At 42.8% G+C, this 15,235-nt stretch overlaps 1 protein-coding gene across 6 annotated transcripts in view; it reads left to right on the top strand.

The window, feature by feature from the left end:
* UNC13D (unc-13 homolog D) overlaps positions 1–15,235 on the top strand; it is an 80,491-nt gene that overhangs the window by 5,139 nt on the left and 60,117 nt on the right. For 2 of the 6 annotated variants that reach the window (XM_067463793.1, XM_067463794.1), the window contains 3 exons: positions 2,991–3,095; positions 3,686–3,956; positions 8,190–8,247. The gene's annotated coding sequence lies outside the window, so the exon portion shown is untranslated. Of the gene's footprint in view, positions 1–2,990; positions 3,096–3,351; positions 3,957–8,189; positions 8,248–15,235 lie in introns of those variants that run through there. The other 4 variants (XM_067463796.1, XM_067463797.1, XM_067463795.1 and 1 more) reach the window with 3 other exon arrangements.

The raw sequence follows: 15,235 nt of genomic DNA, 5'->3' as shown, positions 1-15,235 counted from the left end.
GAGGAGAAAATTGATTGATTTACAGTATTTATATTCCTCCCTTCTCACCCCGCAGGGGACTCAGGGTGGATCACAATGCACATATACATGGAAAACATTCAATGCCATAGACACACAACATATATAGGGTTATTTAACATTCCAGCTTTTTAAATGAGGATATTCAGGCCACCAGAGGAGCTGTTGCTTCACCGTCCATTTGTGACACTGATGAAGTACTTCCTCATTCTTTGCATGCTTGCTTGAGATTTTTTTTATGGTGTCATAAATTAGCCTCCCCGCATAAGCCGTACCTAAATTTTCTACTTGACAGAAGCAAATGTCTTTCAAGTGCAAAGGTCAACAGTAAGCTACAGAAATTGGTTGGAACCTCACTCTGACCCGTGCTGGCTTCGAACTCATGACCTTTTGGTCAGTAGTGATCTTAATGCAGCTGACTCCCAGCCAGCTGCACCACAGTCCACAGGCCTTGCAAACCACATGACCACTTCAATGAATCACACCCCAAGTGAACTATTGGAAGGGCCCTAGTACACATCTAAGAAATTGTTACAGACATCTCTCCAAAAAACCTTGTACATATAGACCAGTGGTTCACAAACTTTGGTTCTCCAGTTGTTTTGGCCTACAATTCCCAGAAATCTCAGCCAGTTTACCAGCTGTTAGGATTTCTGGGAGTTGAAGGCCAAAACATCTGGGGATCCACAGGTTGAGAACCAGTGACATAGAGGCAACAATAACAAGCAAAACCTGGGGTTATATTGTGGTTTCGTGCTTCTTCACACCAGCCTGGAAAGAAAACTTTGCATGAAGCTGAAACTGAAGCAGTTCTAAGGTACAGTTTTAACTGCTTATATAATTATGTAGACTGATGCTTCTTAAAGTTACTGATGTGTGGAATGAACAGATTCTTCTTCCAGTAGGCCAATAGCCAGAAGTATATTTCTGCTCACTGAATACAATCCCTTCTTTCTTCCTGGAAACTTTCCATAGCCAACCAGCCAATAACATCTGGTCTCTAGACCATCTCTGAGTACCACCACTGTAGGCTCCTTCCCAGTCAGTAATGGTGGGTGGCCATCAGGTTCTGTTGGACATAAACGGGTTCTCTTCACCATCAGATCACCTGGAGTTTAGGTGTGGCTCACCCTCTGGCAAATGAAGAGGAAATCCCCACCCTCCTATTTCTTTGGTTGTGAAACAAAGTAGACTTCTCTGTTCAAAGGTCCTTTTCCTTCCCATTCAAAAGGAATGGTAATGTTCATAGTTTGTTTGTCCTTTCAGCTAAGTTTTTTCACCTGGAGCAGGGAATGACGCAGGTTTTCTCCATTGAGAGAGAAGTATCCCTTAGAGAGAGCAGAGATGCTACTCAACAGAAGGTAACATCAGTGAGGGACTCGAGCAACACCATGAGAAAAGGTTACACTTACTTTTTAGCTTGGAGAAAAAAGGCAAGTGAAATTGAATAGTGGGCGATTCAGGGCAGATAAAGGTAGTACTATTTTGCACAGCTAAGTTGTAGAATCCACCTGCTTTGAGACAAAGGGATGGCTGCTGATTTGAGGAATATTAAAAAGTGAGATGTATTAGCAAAAGACAAGCTATGTAGTGGTTTGCGTAGTGGACTACATCTGGAAACCAGAGTTTGATCTAAAAGGGAGGGAGTTTGCACTAGCACACTTGAAACGTTTTGGAAGGTGTGTGTGTTTTGGATCAGAACCAAACAAAATGCCAGGAAATATTTATTTACTGTATTTTTATCCTGCTGTATCTCACTCCAAGGGGCGACATTACAGCTTGGTAGCAAGTAATCCAGTTTATGAGTTTACAGAAAAAAAGTTAATTTGACTGGATGGTAAGTAAAGAAAGGAGGGAGAAAGCAGAATCTTGCAGATGGATGATCTAATTTAGTTAGCACAGAATATTAAAATGGAGAAGAATGTCAGCTTAACTGGATTAGATGCAAATAGATGCTAGACAGATCTATGTATAAACAGATTTTCTGGCCAGCAAAAACCTGTTGTGTGTATTTTTAAATTATTGCATGATTACTGCGCTATGTCTTATTTATTAATACATTTTGATCACAAAATGATGCAAGAAGTAGTTTACTTACCAGACCTCGCTGGGGTAGTTTATGGGAGCAATGGCAAACTGGTCAAGTTTGCCTCTCTTCTTCCTCCATGCAATTTTTTGTACAGGGTTAGCGTATTGACTTCATTGGGCCTAATAGCATGTCTAACGTTGGGTTCAGACTGTTTTACAGACCGGAATTCAATCATTGTAGTATGAGGGAAAGCTTTACCTATTGATATTTCTTGACAGGCAGCATTCAGGATAAAATAATAATAATAATAATAATAATATATTTATTTCTGTACCCCACCTCCATCTCACCAGAGGGATTCAGGGTGGGGACTAAGCCCTGTCAGCATAGTTAAAATGTAACACATTACAGGATACAGTTTGTCAGAAGAAAAGAAGGAGCCTCCCAAAGTGATGGAGCTGACTGAGTGCCCCGCATGTGCTATATATAAGACCCAGGCCCATAGCCAGGATTTTGATTCGGGGGGAGCTGAGTTTGATTTGGGGGGGGGGGGGGCTGAATCTGAGTGAAAGAGGGTCTACTCTAGCAAACTTTTTGTATCGTTACCCCAATATCCCCATGCATATGGGATATATTGAGCATGGTTATCAGATCATAATATGAATAAACATAACAGTTTAAATAATGTACCAGTAAGGCCTTCTCATGGACCACCATGAGAATTTCGAGGGTGGGGGGCTGAAGGCTACATGCCTGCAAGACCTAAACGGTTCTGGCCCAGACTACCTGTTCGAACATATCCCCTGTTATGAACCATCATGAAGTTTAAGATTCTCTGGAGAGGCCCTTTCTCGATCCCACCACCATCGCAAATATGATTGGTGGAGACAAGGGGCAGGGCCTCTCCAGCAGTGGTTCCCCATCTGTGGAATTCTCTCCCCAGGGACATCAGACTGGCCACCTCCCTCCTGTCCTTTAGAAGGAAACTCAAAATTTGGTTGTGGGACCAAGCGCTTGACAATCGAATAGCAGCAAGTGAGAAGAAGACGTAAGCATTTTGAAGCAACAATGAACTGACCCGGACTTTGATTTTAACTGGCATGTTTTTAACAACTGTTTATTTAATGTCTTATTTTTAATGAATTTGTTAAATGTTTTTATCATTGTGATGGCACCAAATGGTGCTTGCTGTGAGGCCGCCCTGAGTCCCCCCTCGGGGGTGAGAAAGGCCGGGTACAAATATATGAAATAAATATTTTGCACATGTGGCAATGTAGTTTAGGAAATGGCAGGAAGAGAACCACTTTTTAAAACTACACTGCAGCTGCAATTGGTGAACTATTTGCCCCTCAGAAAGGATAAATGGGAAATAGAATTTAAGACTCTCCACACATATTTTGCCAAGAAAATTCTGTGATAGATTCACCATAGGTTGAGTGCATACAGTAACAGCAATCCCACTGCAAAAGCATCCTCCAAGATGTGTATGAAGAGCCTTCAGGGAAGGAGTACTCAGCGGACATGGGCAACAGGTCTCTCTGATCACTGCCAGTGCAGCAATAACAAGTTAAACCAGTTGGCTGACCTACTTGTCTGGGAAAGCTCACATTCCTAAAAGCTCAGCTTGATGTGTTTAAGGTCTTTGCAGTCCAGGAGATACACTGAAAGAGAGGAAAGCATAGCTAAGGACGACATCCAAGGCGGAACATCAGTGGGAGGAGAATTGGAACATCTACTTCCACATGTGCCTTAGACTGGCCACCCACTCCCTTTGAAAGGGATTTGGCGCTGACCCAAGTCTGTGGTGAAGTTTGGCTGCTGCCAGGCATCATTCAGCATCTGTACGGTTTGGTTTGGCATTCATGCTTAGCAATGTTTGAGTAGCACGCAGCAGAAAGAGCACACACAGGTAAGAGGCCTCTGTTTGAGAAGCTGCCCTCTCCCCCTTTCTAGAAATCCTGATGATTTGGTGTAAAGAATATATCAATGGTTTATTCAGCAAAAAGAGTGTGAGAGAGTGTCACTTACAGAAGCATGGAAGTAAATATCATGGGAAGACCTCTTTTATTGTTTTAATATGTTTGCAGGAATTCAGACTCCACCAGTTCTTCATTAGATTGGAACATGATTGTTTATAGTAAATGTTACTCTATGAACAGGGCAGTGATATATGCTTGGTGATTCTGTTGGGAAAACAAGAGATACTCCAACTAATTATTAAAGCTAATTAGCTAAATATGGGTTGGGAAAGGACTCAGACTATTCTGGCACATAGAGAGTTCCTGCTAGTTTCCTTAACCTGAAGGAGCATAAGGAAAACAAGTGCAGCTGCTCAGCGGTGGCCAAAACCTTTTTACGCCTCGGGTCTCGTGAATTTGCAAGAACTACCAGCTCATTTAAGTAAAAGTTACAGAACACTGAAAATGTTTGCCAATATGGAAGTAGTATTTTTTTTTTGGGAGGTTGATAGCTTTGGAGGATGGGTTCCAAAGTCCTCTGCATCTCATAGATTTATAGGATCCATTGGTGAATATTAAAAAGTACAAAATACTGTAAAATTATCATTTTTAAGAAGCCTGGAATCTTGCAAAGAATTATGGACTAGGGCAGAAGTCAGCAACCTTGGTCAACTTGTAGCCAAAAACATACTGGCAGTATTTACCAAAAGCCACACCAGTCTGAGAAATTACCAAAAAATCAAAACCAAAAGTAGCCAGCTATCCAGACTCCCGGTCAAAGTGGATTGGTCTGATCTACTTAGTTAGTGCTTTCCTTCTTAATTAAGGTTGTGTATTTAGAATTGCTTCACATATTACCTAAGTTTCAAAGATTAAGAGAATCTATACAGGCAGTCCCCAAGTTACAAACAAGATAGATTCTGGTTTGTTGTAGGTTTTTTCAGGCTATATGGCCATGTTCAAGAGGCATTCTCTCCTGACATTTCACCTGCATGTATGGCAAGCATCCTCACTACCTCTGAGGATGCTTGCCATAGATGCAGGCGAAATGTCAGAAGAGAATGCCTCTAGAACAGGGGTCAGGAACCTTCGGCCCTCCAGGTGTGGTGGACTTCAACTCCCACAATTCCTTGGGCCAAGGTAAGCCTCTGGGGCAAATGCCGAGCCTCAAGGAATTGTGGGAGTTGAAGTCCACCACACCTGGAGGGCCGAAGGTTCCCCATGCCTGCTCTAGAACATAGCAATATCGCCCGAAAAAACCTACAACAAAACCTAAAACCTCCAGCCATGAAAGCCTTCGACAATACAAGATAAATTCTGTAGGTTTGTTCTTAAGCTGAATTTGTTTTTAAGTACATTTTCAAAATGTAACTCCAGACACACATACACAGGGAAAAGGTGTCTCCACTGAAGTGTTATCACCAATCCTCATTTCCACAACAAGCGATTTTTTTCAAAATCCAATTATCACAGGGACAGAAAGTGAAATCTTTTAAACAGAGGCACAGGCAGCATAACAAACACCACAGGGATGTTAACCCTCCCCTATACTATCCAAAGCTGATAGATAGATAGATAGATAGATAGATAGATAGATAGATAGATAATCAGCTTTGGATAGCATAGGAAAGTTGTTTTTTTTTCCTGTTTGTGCCCCTGTTCAGAAGATTTCACTTCACTTTCTGTTCCTGTCGTCATTGGATTTTGAAAAAATTGGCTTGTTGTGGAAACGAGGATTGGTGATAAAGCTTCAGTAGAGAAATCATTTCCCCATGATAATTTTAAGGAGTTAATTTTCCTTAAGAGAGGTAAATTTCTCTCATTTACTGTTGTCTCACCCCTGTTCTTAACTATGAGTAGTTTGTAAGTTGGATGTTTGTAACTTGGGGACTGCCTGTACTCTTGTTTAAATCATACCAGTGGATAACACTGACAGCAATTTTAATTAATTGTTTAGTGCAGGCTACACAAGAGAAATGTGATTATTCCTGTCCTACAAGTACTTTTGCTTGCAAACTTTGCTAGATGGGGACATGAAGGTGGTCTGTCAAACTTGGTTGTGAACTGTCCTCACTGGTGGATCATAACATCTGTTGGCTTTGTTGTAAATAAAAAAAGGGGTGGTTAAGAGGTCCCCATCCCCCCCCCCCCATTTTAACTTTCTAGATGAGTTGATTGTAGAAAAGACATCTTGGCCAGGGGAAATGAAACGGACCTAAGGCTGAGCTCCAGACTATCTAAAGGTCTGTGTTTTCCCATATGAGCCTCCTAGACCCTGAGATCTTGGAGGAGAGATCATTCCCTTGGTCCAACCGTTTTCATAGGCACATGGGAGAGGATCTTCTCAGTAGCTGCCCCTCGACTCTGGAACTCCCTTCCTAGGAAGGTCAAGATGGTTACCTCCTCGTTCTCCATTTGCCAGGAGACAAAAATGTTTTCTTCTAACAAGTTTTTCCAAACTAACTGCGTCTTTGTCATAATGTGGTGTACTAGTTGTAGTTTTTAGGTTTGTCTTTTAAAATGTATTTTTATGATTTAATTTATACTTGTATGTTATTGTTTTATGTTAGGTTTTAATGTATGTCCAAGTTCTCTCTCCTTCCCCCACTTTCCCTTATGACCTCAGCTTCCATGAGTTGCAGCAAACTGAGTTTAATGTGCAAGAGTAGCTTATACTCAGCAAGAGGAAGGGAAGGTCAGGGGGTGAAATTTTGTCCTTTCCAGTCCACTCAGGCATAAGCAAATTACTGCAACCTCTCCAAACTTGTATGTGATTTCCCATGAATAACTGCCATCTTAGCTGTATTTTGGTGCCATTTGTCCACATGTATCCCAATTTTCACCTGTGAAATGTTTGAGGGTATGGGCTGCCATTGAAGAGGGTATACATTAAATTGTGTCTCATAAAGCATCTAGCTGCAGCAGGGATAGAACTTGAGAGCCCCTCTTGATGTTGTCTGACTACAACTCCCAGCATTCCTTAGGGTGTGATCCTGGATTCATCGCTGAGCCTGGAATCCCAGGTTTCGGCGGTGACCAGGGGAGCATCTGCACAGTTAAAACTTGTGTGCCAGCTGCGCCCATACCTTGGGTAGTCTGACTTGGCCACGGTAGTCCATGCTCTCGTTACATCCTGTATAGACTACTGCAACACGCTGTATGTGGAGTTACCTTCGAAGACTGTTTGGAAGCTGCAAATGGTCCAACGGGCGTCAGCCAGGTTGTTAACAAGAGCAGTGCTCAGGGAGCATACAACTCCTCTGTTGCACCAGCTCCACTGGCTGCCAGTTTGCTTCTGGGCACAATTCAAAGTGCTGGCTGTAGCCTATAAAGCCCTAAATGGTTTTGGTCCAACTTACCTATCCAAACTTATCTCCCCTTATAAACCATCTAGGATGTTAAGATCTTCTGAGGAGACCCTGCTCTCGGTCCCGCCTTCCTCGCAGATGCGTTTGGTGGGAACAAGAGACAGGGTCTTCTCAGTGGTGGCCCCTTGATTATGGAATGCCCTGCCTAGGGATATAAGATCGGCTCCCTGCTGCCTAACTTTTCAATGAAAGGTGAAAACCTGGCTTTTTGAGCAGGCCTTCCCAAATACGCCATAGTTATACGAAATCATGGAACCACTTGACAATGCAATTGAAAATGATTTGACATGGAGGTGCTCACAATAATGTTTTTAAGATTTTGTACGGTTTTTTATATTCTTATATTGTATGCTGATGTTTTAACAGTATTTTATTATTGTTTTACTTGTTATAATTGTTGAGGCATCAAATTGTTGCCAATTGTGAACCTCTCTGAGTCGTCTCTGGGCTGAGAGGGGTGGTATACAAATATGATAAATAAATAAATAAAATATTTGAATATGCTCGCTTGAGCTGCTAGCGATTGCAGGCCAACAGCATCAAGAGGGCACGTGATTCTCATCCTTGCTTTAGTGTAAGAAATTCCATGGGTATGAACGTTCTTATAACAACCTTGTGCAACACATTTTCATACCGCATCCATTGTACTTACCAGAATCAAATGTCATTGAATCAACCCAGTTTTGCAAAATAATCATTTGACTGATCCTCCTCCAGACCAGCATACCAAGAATAGGCTTAAAAGGAGAAATGAATCATACCGAAACACATGCATTTGTGCATCAGCTTTAAAATCTTATTCATGTATTTGTCTAGGTTCCTTTTCTTGCTACAATCAAAAGAGAGGCAGAACTGAAAACAATCAACCCAAGAGGTAAGAAGGCAAAACAATTTTAAAAAAAGGAATATCTGTTTACTGGAATATTTGGAAAAGACTACTTTGCTTTAAAAGAGCCATTCTGGGGCAGTTGCTTGAGTATTGGACTACAGCTCTGGAGACCAGGGTTCAAATCCCCACTTGGCTATGGAAACTCACTGGGTGACCTTGGGCAAGACATTCTGCTCTCAGCCTCAGACAATGGCAAAGGCAACCCCACTCTGAATAAATCTTGCCGTGAAAACACTCTCATAGGGCCACCATAACTTAGAAACAACCTAGAGCAGTGGTTCCCAATCTGTGGTCTGTGATTGACAATCTCACCATTACTATACTGTTGCCTCGAAACTACGTGGCAACAAGAGCAACTGGTCTCGCAAAACCCTCTTATAGTGCTGAGGCAATGGGGATGTTGGGACTGGAGAGGCTGACAAAAGATTACTACTATCACATCAGCTCTAGATTATTAAATATGGTTTTCAGAGGGTGAGCAGATGGTGACTACTGGATTGCATATGTTCTGTTTCAGAAACTAGAGCTGATGTGGTCTATCCAATGCAATTTTCTGAATCAGCACCCCAAATTACCAAACCGAATCGAAAGTTGACCAAAAACTGATTCATAACCCTTTTGATACTAATGTTGGAGAGTGGTCTCTGATCAAGTGGTCCCTGGGTAAAGTGGTCCCAAGTAAAAAAAAGTGGGGTTGGGAACTACTGACCGAGAGGTACACCTCAAGAAGGGACAATCTGCTTGATAGTTTATAAAGTATTCAAATGAAAGCAGCACCTACAAGGAAGGATTTAAAATGTTTCAGGGACATGCTCATTTTAAATGTCTTGAAGTAGCTTTTGATAAAAAAAAAATTGAAGCCTTTTAAGAAGCGCATTCATACAGCTTTGAGAAGATAAAGTGAGGCTTTGTCTACAACCAATTAGAAATGCTAGAGCCTAATTTATAGGGTATTTTCAATCTTGTATATTCCTATAGGATTCCAGCTTTGCATCTCAATCCTAAGTAATTCAGTTCTAAAAAAAATCAAGTGCCTTTTAGACTGTGCTACTATCACTATAGGCAATCCCTCATAGCCGAGTATGATTGTCTTCCAAGCGTAGAGCCTTGGTAGAGGGTCTATAAGTGACTGTAGAAACCTCTTCTGGATCCTCATGGTCTTTCGCTGTAAGGACATAGATTTCCAGGCGGAAGGTGATCTGACAAGGGTTTGCTTTGGCGCACCTTCCACTTGACACGTTTCTCCCTTTCGCCCTCTATTTGTGCCTTTTAGACTGTAAGGATACGGCAATCCTGTATACATTTACTTTGTGAACAACCCCTACTGAACCTAGTTTCAGAATAACAATGAACAGGGAGGATTGCAATTCAAAACCAGTTGATTTTTATGGAGTTTTAAGAGTGTGCATCTTTTGCTGTTCTGTCAATTGTGTGGTTTTAAGAATCAGAGTATTTCTGAATTGAAAGCTGTTTTTGTAGTTGTTACAATATTTAATGACTTGAATTTCTATCTCCTGCTAGATTTATAAAATTCCCTTGGGCTGTTTATTATTAACCACCAATATTAAATGGTGGAATATATTACTGTGATTTGAAACTGTTGCAGTAAAAGATCCGAATGTCTTCATGGGATTCCTCATTAACTGAATGCTGTTATTCAGAATATTTGTTTCTGTCTGTCCTAAAATCCTTTAAAATGTCTAAAATGCTATGTCTTCCAAAGTTACTTTTCCTTCCTGAATTCTGGAGCAGACTATTCAAATGGGGTGTCATTTGGTTAGATTCCTGTCTTTGGTATTCTCCAGTGATGGGGAGCATTTTCAAACTTCAGAGTTATCGCAGTATGAATCCAGTTTATCTGCCATGGTTCCACTGTATGTGAACCTGGCATTTGGAGTTCCTCATTCAATGCCTCTGAGCATTCTCTAGGATGTTGCCATGGTAGTTAAAGCAGAACCATAATGTTATAATTCTGCAGTATGAATAAACTCTGCATTAATCTCACACCTAAACATATTGCCCTAACAAGCAATGCAGTGTCTAAAATCAAGGCTCTGCAATATGTGCGAGTTGAGGGAGGAATTAAAGGCATTTTAATCGAACAAGAAATCTATTTAACTCAATGTGAGCTGCAAGTATATTTACATAAAGAAAAATAAGTAAGTCGAAGTAAAGAGCAAGAGTGAGGAAAGTGTGGTTCACAGGTTGTGCGTAACCTCCCAAGTTAGATTTTGAACCCCCCCAACCCATTTTTTAATTCAAAGAAATTCTGATCAAAATACCCCCATGCTGTTTACCTGGTAATGCTGGGAGAATATTATCACGTCCTTCCTTCTGGGCTATTTTAGGCTCTGGGAAATAGTTTTAAAACTGGGAAGTATAGTAGAAGTGGCTTCTAGTTCACTTCCTGATTTTTAAATAAAGTAGTCCCTTTTAAGGGATTAACTGCTTTGTTTGAGAGGCGGGGCTTCCTGGTTATCCTATATAAACCAGTGTCTGAACCCAAGGGGCAGCTGGGCTTTCCACAGAAGTTGAGGAAGCAGGAACCCATTTTGTTTCCTTCTGCTTCAGGGTAAGCTTTGTTTAAATTTAACAGCTTTCAGCGCTGCTTTCTTTGAGAGGCGGGGCTTCCTGAGTTTAAAAATTAACTGCTCTGTTTGAGGGGAGGGGCTTCCTGAGTTTAAAAATTAACTGCTTTGTTCGAGAGGCGGGGTTTCCTGGTTATCCTATATAAACCAGTGTACACTCGTACACTGTACACTCAGTAACCTATACTTTCACCCCTGCATACAGACAACAACATCAAACACACACCAAGAGGAGGTCATTAGCAACCTCCAGATGGAACAAACATGAAAACTTCCCGTCTCATGCACAAGCTGTGGCATGTTCAGCTTTTTCACACTACAATTACTCAATTACATCTGCCCCAAGTGTACACAGATCACTCGCATGGAACACAGGATACGACAACTCGAGGACCGTATTAAGACCCTTAAGGACATTCAGGAACTTGAGCTGTTCTTAGACACCACACACCACACTGGCCTAGACACGCAGCCCATATCACACCAACATTACGGGGAGGCTCAACAGAACAGCACCTCAGATGTGGACAACCCTCAGGCTTGGAGAAATGTCACCCTTAGAAGGAAACATAGGACCCGGAAGCCTCCTCAGAATACTTCCGCTCAGCTGCAGTTACACAATAGATTCCAAATTCTCACACAACTAGCACCTGACCAAGAAACACAACATATTGGGGAAGACCAGAATGGCTTAGATACTGATCAGTGGCTCATCCTTGATCAGTGTGCAGGGGATAGCCCTGACTGGGACAACACTTCACAACATTCACACTTGCACAATCCTGCAGGTGTACCATCCCCAACCATAGACCACGAGCAACAGGAACACATACAGGAGAACCATAGGCTCTTGGACGAATCTCAATGGATTGTCCTTGACGAATGCACCGGGGATGTCGAGGAGGAGGACAACACTTTTCACCTACACAATTCACACCAACAGGATCACTTTTCTGGAGACCTACACACTACATTGCACAAAAGGGGCCCTGTCATTCCTGAAAGTAGACAGGTCTTGGTAGTAGGCGACTCCCTCCTTAGAGGAACGGAAGCTGTCATTTCCAGACCAGATGGGATGGCTCGAGAAATATGCTGCCTACCGGGGGCAAAAATACACCATATCACTCAGAGGCTCACCAGGCTCCTCAAGCCCTATCACCGTCCTCCCCTCATGTTGATTCATGTAGGAACCAATGATACTGCAAGGCATACGTTTCAAAAGATCACAAATGATTTTCGAGCTCTAGGAGCAATGCTAAAAGAATGTAATGTACAGGTGGTCTTTTCATCCCTCCTCCCTGTTGTAAGACACGGACCCACAAGAGCCAGAAAAATAGTACAGGTCAATGACTGGCTTAGAAAATGGTGTCAGGAGGAACGCTTTGGCTTCCTTGACCATGGCCTGCTATTCCAGGAGGATGGCCTACTGGCAAGGGATGGGGTGCATCTCACACAAGTAGGAAAACACCTTTTTGCTCACAGACTCGCAAACCTCATTAGACGCACTTTAAACTAGGTCCACCGGGGGAGGGGGACAACAGCCTTGCGAACACTACTTTACCCATAATGTCTGGGAATCGCCAGAAGGCTAAACGGAGGGCTGCACAAACACAACAAGGACCAAGTACCAAAAGCACAATAATCCCAATTAAACAGCTCAAGGGAAGATCCCAGGGGCTCACATGTCTTTACACTAATGCACAGAGCATGGGAAATAAACAAGACGAACTCCAAGTTCTAGCACAACACCACAAATATGATATCATAGCCATCACTGAAACCTGGTGGGATGACTCCTATCGCTGGAATGTAGATATCGAGGGGTATAACCTCTTTCACAGAAACCGAACAAAGGGGAGAGGAGGCGGAGTAGCCTTATATGTCAAAAACTCTTATGCTGCAGAAGAAATTCAAGACAGCAATCTGGGAAACCAGCTTGAAATCATCTGGATAAAATCAAGGGAACTGGGACTCAAAAAGATGTCGTTGTAGGCGTCTACTACAGACCCCCAAGCCAGGAGGAAGATCTTGATGAAGTCTTCTGCCAACAGTTGACCAAACAGGCACAGAAAAGAGATGTAGTAGTCATGGGCGATTTCAACTATCCCGATATTTGCTGGAAAACAAACTCGGCCAAGAGTACAAGGTCCAACAAATTCCTCGCTTGCCTTGCAGACAATTTCATGGTCCAGAAGGTAGAAGAGGCAACAAGGGGATTGGCTACTCTTGATCTCATCCTAACAAATGCGGAGGACCTGATCGATGCGGTCGAAGTGGTAGGATCCTTAGGGGCAAGTGACCATGTGCTCCTGCAATTTGAGGTACAAAGGAAGGGCGAAACTAAGACAAGTCAAACCCGCATTTTGGACTTTAGGAGAGCTGATTTCCAAAAAATGAAGGAAACGCTGAGCAGCATTCCGTGGACACAGATACTAAAAGACAAGGGAGCTACGGATGGATGGGAATTTCTCAAGAGTGAAATACTCAAGGCGCAATTGCAAACCGTGCCAACAAAGAGAAAAAATAGGACAAGTGCAAAGAAGCCAGAATGGATGTCCAAAGAACTTCTAACTGTGCTAAGACACAAAAGAGACATGCACAAGAAGTGGAAAAAGGGAGAAATCACCAAAGAAGAATTCAAACAAATAGCCAACACCTGTAGGGAAAAGGTTCGCAAAGCTAAAGCAAAAAACGAGCTCAGATTTGCCAGGGACATTAAAAACAATAAAAAGGGCTTCTATTCTTATGTCAGTAGAAAAAGGAAAAACAAGGAGGCGATAGGACCTCTTTGAGGAGAAGATGGGGCAATGCTGACAGGGGATAGGGAAAAGGCAGAACTACTTAATGCCTTCTTTGCCTCGGTCTTCTCACAAAAAGAGAGTCTTCAACCTCAGCAAGATGGAGTGGATGAGGGATTGGAGGACATCCAACCCCAAATTGGGAAAGAAGTCGTCCAGGAATACCTGGCCGCTCTTAATGAGTTCAAGTCCCCAGGGCCAGATCAACTACACCCCAGAGTATTGAAGGAACTAGCGGAAGTCATTTCGGAACCATTGGCAACCATCTTTGAGAGTTCTTGGAGAACGGGAGAAGTTCCAGCAGATTGGAGGAGGGCCAATGTGGTCCCAATCTTCAAGAAGGGAAAAAAGGATGACCCAAACAACTACCGTCCGGTCAGCCTCACATCGATACCGGGCAAGATTCTGGAAAAGATTGTTAAGGAAGCGGTCTGCAAACACTTAGAAACAAATGCAGTCATCGCTAATAGTCAACATGGATTTATCAAAAACAAGTCATGCCAGACTAATCTAATCTCTTTCTTCGATAGAGCTACAAGCTGGGTAGATGCGGGGAATGCCGTGGATGTAGCGTACCTGGATTTCAGTAAGGCCTTCGACAAGGTCCCCCATGACCTTCTGGCAAGGAAACTAGTCCAATGTGGGCTAGGCAAAACTACGGTGAGGTGGATCTGTAATTGGTTAAGTGGACGAACACAGAGAGTGCTCACTAATGCTTCCTCTTCATCTTGGAAAGAAGTGACAAGTGGAGTGCCGCAGGGTTCCGTCCTGGGCCCGGTCCTGTTCAACATCTTTATTAATGACTTAGATGAAGGGCTAGAAGGCATGATCATCAAGTTTGCAGACGACACCAAATTGGGAGGGATAGCCAATAGTCCAGAGGACAGGAGCAGAATTCAAAACGATCTAGACAGATTAGAGAGATGGGCCAAAACTAACAAAATGAAGTTCAACAGTGACAAATGCAAGATACTCCACTTTGGCAGAAAAAATGAAATGCAAAGATACAGAATGGGGGACGCCTGGCTCGAGAGCAGTACGTGTGAAAAAGATCTTGGAGTCCTCGTGGACAACAAGTTAAACATGAGCCAACAATGTGATGTGGCGGCAAAAAAAGCCAATGGGATTTTGGCCTGCATCAATAGGAGCATAGTGTCTAGATCTAAGGAAGTAATGCTACCCCTCTATTCTGCTTTGGTTAGACCACATCTGGAATATTGTGTCCAATTCTGGGCACCACAATTCAAGAGAGATATTGACAAGCTGGAATGTGTCCAGAGGAGGGTGACTAAAATGATCAAGGGTCTGGAGAACAAGCCCTATGAGGAGCGGCTTAGGGAACTGGGCATGTTTAGCCTGAAGAAGAGAAGGCTGAGAGGAGATATGATAGCCATGTATAAATATGTGAGAGGAAGCCACAGGGAGGAGGGAGCAAGCTTGTTTTCTGCTTCCTTGGAGACTAGGACGCGGAACAATGGCTTCAAACTACAAGAGAGGAGATTCCATCTGAACATTAGGAAGAACTTCCTGACTGTGAGAGCCGTTCAGCAGTGGAACTCTCTGCCCCGGAGTGTGGTGGAGGCTCCT

The sequence above is a fragment of the Anolis sagrei genome, chromosome 2, assembly GCF_037176765.1.
Source record: "Anolis sagrei isolate rAnoSag1 chromosome 2, rAnoSag1.mat, whole genome shotgun sequence".
NCBI lineage: Eukaryota > Metazoa > Chordata > Lepidosauria > Squamata > Dactyloidae > Anolis > Anolis sagrei.
The sequence above is the reverse complement of the archived record's forward strand: the minus strand, read 5'-3'. Positions and strand labels throughout refer to the sequence as shown.